Source organism: Otolemur garnettii, unplaced genomic scaffold, assembly GCF_000181295.1.
Source record: "Otolemur garnettii isolate 467f Iridium unplaced genomic scaffold, OtoGar3 scaffold00106, whole genome shotgun sequence".
NCBI classification, from domain to species: domain Eukaryota; kingdom Metazoa; phylum Chordata; class Mammalia; order Primates; family Galagidae; genus Otolemur; species Otolemur garnettii.
Window position 1 is genome coordinate 6,242,166 of NW_003852501.1, and position 6,675 is coordinate 6,248,840.

Consider the following 6,675-nt stretch of genomic DNA (forward strand, 5'->3'; position numbering starts at 1 on the left):
AGGAAGGAAGGAAGGAAGGAAGGAAGGAAGGAAGGAGGAACTGTTTCATCTAACGTCCTTCTCCCACGCCCTACGTCCTTGCTGCTGACCATAAGCTCACACAGGCATTTGTTAAAGCATCCTGAACAAACTAAGATAGTATTTAATATTATATTTTCATGTTTTGTTGCTCTTCAGGCCACAAACACCTTTTCACTAAACATACATCCCTCTGCGCTGTGAACTCTGGAAAGAGTTACCTGTGAAGACGTGAGAACGTATTTCTAAGGTGTGATGTATCAGTTTCCAGAAAGCACCCACAGGAAAAGCTCTTTGGCTTTCACACCTTCACCGGAGGGTCTCAAGTAACCATAAAACCCCTCCAGAGAAAGCTTGGGAGCTTCCTCTTGGAGTGCAGCCAAGGAACATTCAGCACCCACAAAGTGGGACTGCAAACTTCAGAGCAGTCGTTTTTCAGCAATTGAGGTCAACCAGTCGCTGACTCTAGATGCCCAGACTATAGGCAAACCTGAAAAGTTTCCCACTGACATTCAGTGCTGTCACTACAGTCTTTATTTTCACTCAAATCACTTACATGAAAACACTTGTATACTTTCAGGAACCGACAGCTGTCAGGGACTACTTACCTTGTATATGTTCCAGGCAGGAGGTTTGGTATTTACGGAAGAACTTCAGCAACTTCAGCATCAGCAAATGAAGAAAATAGACAAACACCCCTCCTTCCCCCACATACTCATATACATAATCAGTTGATGGGAAGAATAGGTTTCTTCTAGAGTGGGAGGTTTTCAACATTCACAATTAAAGTGGGTTTCAAAAAAAAAAAAAGGATCAGTTCTAGGGTGCACTTTGCTAAATGATTTGTTTTGTTGTATCTTAGACTGACATCAAACAACAAAATAGCCCAAGGTCATAATAAGTCCTTATCATGTAGTGTCCACAAGTGAGAAACTCTTCAAGTTCACGTCAAGCTCTAAGGAAGATATAAAAATCTTAAAGAGGCTAAGGAGGCTTCCATGAAGTACTAGATAAACAGGGCTGTTTAACTTTCAAAAGTGAGGCTAAAAAAGAGGAGTCTCAACTTCTGCGCAATTCATAAGATTCTATAAAATAGAAGTAACAAGCAAATCCCTGAAGCAGTCCACGTTCGTTAGTCAGTTGTTCTCTTGGGTGCTTTGACGACACCTTGCTTAGTCTTTCCCCTGCTTTCCAGCTATTGGATCATTTTTCCTAGTCTGTCTCCACCATTAAACTGAAATCCTTAACAGAAGGTAAACGTTGCATCCTATGCCCTGTGCCTGAAATAGAGGCTAGCACATTGTTTGTGCTGAATCAATGCTTATCGAGCTAATGAATTAATGAAGGACGATAAGAAAAGGGTACTGAATAAGGGTCCACCCGATGACCTTAATGACCCAGCTGGGCAAGCCAAAAAAAAAAAAAGGGCTGTTTAGACAATGATTGTAAAAAAGACACTACTCATTGTTCCCGAGAATAGGCATAGGCTACAACTAGAAACTATTTGACAAGATTGAAATAAGTTGGTATACAACGTGTATCCAGAGCACTAAACAAAAGTGATCGTGCCAAGTATACAGGTGGTGCTCAATAAAAGCCTTTTTCCTTCTTCCTTCGTGGTTCAAGGGCAAATAAATAGAGACACTTCTCTGGAAAGTCTGCTGTTTTACAAAGGAGAAGGCCCTGTGGTCTCACAGGCTGGCTTTTCTGGCCTGTTTGCCCAGTTGAGTTGGGCTAGATACAGTGTTGCAGATGCGCTGAGACGCTGCTCCATCTTCTCTCCCACCCGTCTCCTCCTTAGCTCCTGATACCTCCTCCCCAAGCTTCCCAGGACCTTCCCTACACACTTCCTCTGCCAGCCCCCACCCCAGTCCCGGGGTCTCTAAGCCTGCACAGCTCTGCTTGTTTTGCTTTTTCACCCCTACCCCCTTCATCCATGGCTGCCAGGAAGATTCTCCTTACCTGAAGGTAATGTCAACCATATCAGCAGCTCCTCCAGGACAACAGCAGGTATTAAAATGTATCCAGTGCTCTAATGCCTCCAATGAGAGACACTCCCTAAACCGGTACCTTCACTATTTCCCCTCCTCATTCTCCCCTCTGTGGCCTCTTCCCCTTCCACCCTCCCAGGTGTTCTTGTCCAATCCTGGTCATCTTCAATGCTCTCTCACTAGCTCCACCATCCAGGGAATCTCATGAAGAAACGTACCAGAAACCCACCATTCCTCAGTGACCTTTCAACCTCAGGAGAGCTTCTTTACACCCAAATTCCAATTTGCAAAGTAAAGACTGCTGTTTATATTTTATATTACAGTGGAGTTCTTAGCTCTTTTTTTTTTTTTTTTTTGAGAGAAAGTCTCACTTTGTCACATGCTGTTGAGTCTGCGGCGTCACAGCTCACAGCAACCTCAAACTCTTGGGCACAAGTGATTCTCTTGTCTCAGCCTCCCAAGTAGCTGGGACTACAGGTTCCCACCACAATGCCCAGCTATTTTTAGTGATGGGGTCTCACTCTTGCTCGAACTTGTGAGTTCAAGCAAGCCACCTGCCTCAGCCTCCCATAGAGCTGGGATTACAGGTGTGAGCTAACACAGCTGGCTGGATTCTTAACTTTATAAGAGAATTTTCCATAGTATTCTTCAAAATATCTTTCTTTCCCACTCAAATAGATTCTGACAGATTTCAAATTGTCTTTTGAAGCCACATTTAAACAACAATTTAATTTCCAGGAAATTAGATTTACACGTGTTATTTTCCCACTATATTTTAATGTCCTTGTGGACAATTTCTCTTTCTTTTTCAGTTCCCCAAGTACATAGAATATTGCGTCACATCCAGTTACTCAATAACTACTTGCTGAATGAATGCATGAACAAGGGCTAAAACAAGGAATAATACTTTGTCACCATGTTTTCAATAGCCGCAGAGTGATTTGCCCACTTGGCCACAATTAATGCTTTTCAGAAAAATCTGCGTAACGTTTTTTAAGGGCATACTGAGGAGTGAATTTACTAATGTCAGTGGAAAAGAAGCCATACTCAGTAAAATAATTTAAGGAGGTATATTCTGAGCCAAATTTGAGGACCATGACCTGGAGCCACACCCAAAAAGCTTAGAGCAAGTGGACTCTTGGATTGTGGGGTTATAGTTTGTTTATATAGTTTTTAGAGTTTTAAGAATTACAGGTAATATCATAAATCAATACATGAAAAACATCCATTGGTTTGGCCCAAAAAGATGGGACATGGGGGGGGGGCGCTTACAGGTTACAGGTGAATTTAAAGACTCTTTAGTTGACAATTGGCTGAAAGAACTCGGCTTTGTCTAAAAGACCAGGAGTCAGTGAAAAGTCCTATCTTGGCTTAAGATAAAGCATCTGGGGTGGTACTGCGGCTCAAAGGAATAGGGCGCCAGCCCCTTATACTGGAGGTGGCGGGTTCAAACCCGGCCCTGGCCAAAAAAAAAAAAAAAAAGATAAAGGATCTGTTAATCTGGGACAAAGTACTGGTCAGACTCAAGTGATGTGTGTGTATATATATATATTTGTTGTTGTTGTTGTTGAGACAGAGTCTCAGTTACCCTGAGTAGAGTGCTGTGGTGTCATAGCTCACAGCAACCTCAAACTCCTGGTCTCAGGTGATCTTCTTGCCTCAGCCTCTTGAGTAGCTGGGACTACAGGTGTCTGCCCCTATGCCTGGCTAGTTTTTCTATTTTGGGGATTGCTCAGGCTGGTTTGGAACTCTGGAACTCAAACAATCCACTCACTGGCCTGGGCCTCCTGGAGTGCTAGGATTACTGGCAGGAGCCACCTGGCCCAGCTGGTTTGTTATGTCTATTGGGACCTGCAGGCATGTCTGGCATAGTTTTTGGCCTGTTGGTGAGTCACAGGGAACATCTCTAAGGACAGGGGATATGTCTGATCTATCTTGGCCAAGTGGGGGCCAGTTAGCCTCTTAAGGGGAGCCTTAAGATTTTATTTTAGTTCACACTAACAACAATTTTGACCTCATTTCTCCACCTTTTTTATCTACCTGGTAGATTGAGGACAGGGGTTTCTACATAGCTACATATCCAGAGGGGATTCTGTGCAAGGATGATCAAGTTTGACACTGACAGTTAATAACAGTCAGATCTTGTCAGTTTTGTTCATGTGCCTATTTCCCTGGGGTACACAATGAATAGAATACAAAGTAACTTTAATTAGGGTCCCAAGGTGAAATGCCTATTTGATGCTTAGAAGGATTTAATGTAGTGACATGAGTGAGTCTTTATCATCTACCCCCAATTTCCTTCCATTTAATTCAAGCTCCAACAATTCACTAGAGCAATTTATAGGCAAAATATTACATTTGGAAATTTGGAGAGATTTTGAAGCATGTGTTTTTACTTGTCCAGCACAGAATAAAGAGCTGCCCACATAAGTAGTGTAACTTTTTTGTGTGTATTAACTTGGGATTCAGGAAGAGAACATGATGCATTTCTGTGTATTTCAAAGGCAGAAGAAATTTTTACCCAAATTAGTTAACCACAGGTGGACACAGAAGCTTAGAAAAAGAGATGACCCGTGGTAACTGAGTCAGATCTTATGGACATCAATCCCTAGTAAAGTAGTGCGTCTTTAATAAGATTCTTGAATTTCCAGACCAGTGAACACATATTTTGCTATATTTACTGCATTTTGTAAGAAGCATCATCAGTGTTTGGCCAGCCTGTGTGAGCTACCACTTGAGAAACAGGTCACACCACTGGGTGTGAATATTGTTCACTCACCCTGCCTAGAATCCCAGGCATTTCTGATTCATGGAGCTGAGCCTGGGGTTGCCAGGCCTCCCCCTGCTGCTTGCCTCTTCTTCTTCCATGTCAGTCTTTCCCTAACTCACAGTGTGAAGGTTCATGTTGAATCCAGAAGCACTGTCTGAGTGTATCCAGACAAATTTATGGTCAATGTTAGAAATGTTTCACAGTGTACTCCCAAAGTTGGTCCTGAATGGAGATAGGGAAAGTGGGGACTCAGAGGGCAGTGCCCATAGCTCAGTGGGTAGGGCGCCAGCCACATAGACTGAGGCTGGCGGGTTTGAAGCCAGTCCAGGGCTACTAAAACAACAATGACAACTGCAACAACAAATAACCAGGCGTTGTGGCAGGCATCTATGGTCCCAGCTATTTGGGAGGCTGAGGCAAGATAATCACTCAAGCCCAAGAGTTTGAGGTTGCTGTGAGCTGCTGTGCCAGGGCACTCTACCCAGGGTGACAGCTTGAGACTCTGCCTCAAAAACAAAAAAAAAATAGGGACCCAGAAAATGCATTTGAAAGTCATGTGCAGAAAGGCACAGAGGAAGACTAAAGGCTGGCCAAGGTATCAGTTGATAAGCGCCTACTGTACTCACAGAGGTCAGAGTACTATATGACATTAAAACTAGGGGGGATTCTGATACTTGTAACAGACTTATTAACTTTTTATAAGTGACTGAATCACTAAGGGTAACATATATAATATGTGTATATAAGTAATATGTAATAAACTTACATGTAACATATGTAAAAATTACTCAAGTAATTTTATTAACTTTTTATAAGTGACTAAATCACTAAGGGATAACATATATGCGTATATATAGATATGATATAGTCACTTCTAACACTATATATGGTGTTAAATATTAACCTTTTAATAATCATTAAATTAGCTCACACCTGTAATCCTAGCACTCTGGGAGACCAAGGTGGGTAGATTGCCTGAGCTCACAGGTTCGAGACCAGCTTGAGCCAGAGTAAGACCTTGTCGCTAAAAAAATAGCCAGGCATTGTGGTGAGCGCCTATAGTCCCAGCTACTCTGGAGGCTGGGGCAAGAGAATTGCTTAAGCCCAAGAGTTTGAGGTTGCTATGAGCTATGACACCACGGCACTCTACCAGGGGGTGACAAAGTAAGACTCTGTCTCAAAAAACAAAAAAATTAACTTTTTTAAAATTGGGAGGCCATTAGGCTAGGCCAACTGTAGTTCTCTAAGTTCTTATGTAGGCAAACCCAAGCTCAGCATAAATAGCAAAACAAAATTGGAGATATTACCAACCAGAAACAACCAACTAACCTCTAAGTAGGGCCTTTGCCATCTAACAAAGCTAATGTATTTTCTTTGTCTTCCTTCTTTATCAGCCTGCAAAGCTGACTGCCTGTGATGCTACAGGCCTGGAGTACTCCCTGATTCATGGATCATCCTTTACTCAAACAAACTCTGCTACATGTATTTTGTCTGAAGTTTTTCTTTTAACAACGATTATCTTTTTCTTCTTTCATAGTGAAACAAAAACATGGTCAATGTCTAAAAAGTACACAAAACAAATGAGTCCACCATAAAAAATAATTATGATGGTTCACACCCCGAAATTCCATCTCCCTCCTCACAACTCTATTCTTCTCCCCTAAACACAATATTTTTTTAATGAAATATACCATGTCTTTTTATTTTAAATGTGCTACAGATTAATTTTTGTATGTTTTGCTTTTAACACTTTCAGAGTGACTTCTAAAAGGGTCCTGATGCAAGTTGACATAAATGTAGGGATTTACATGAATGTAAATCCAGGAGCACCTGCCCATCTTTTCTATTCCCATTTCCCCTCTGTCTTATTTTCCTTGTCTGCCTACTTTTAATTCT

The 6,675-nt window shown here is 41.9% G+C and overlaps 1 pseudogene; it reads left to right on the forward strand.

Annotated features, from left to right (window-relative positions):
* Positions 1–2,251, forward strand: part of LOC100949164 — a 96,563-nt pseudogene extending 94,312 nt beyond the window's left edge.
* The last annotated feature ends 4,424 nt before the right edge of the window (positions 2,252–6,675 follow it).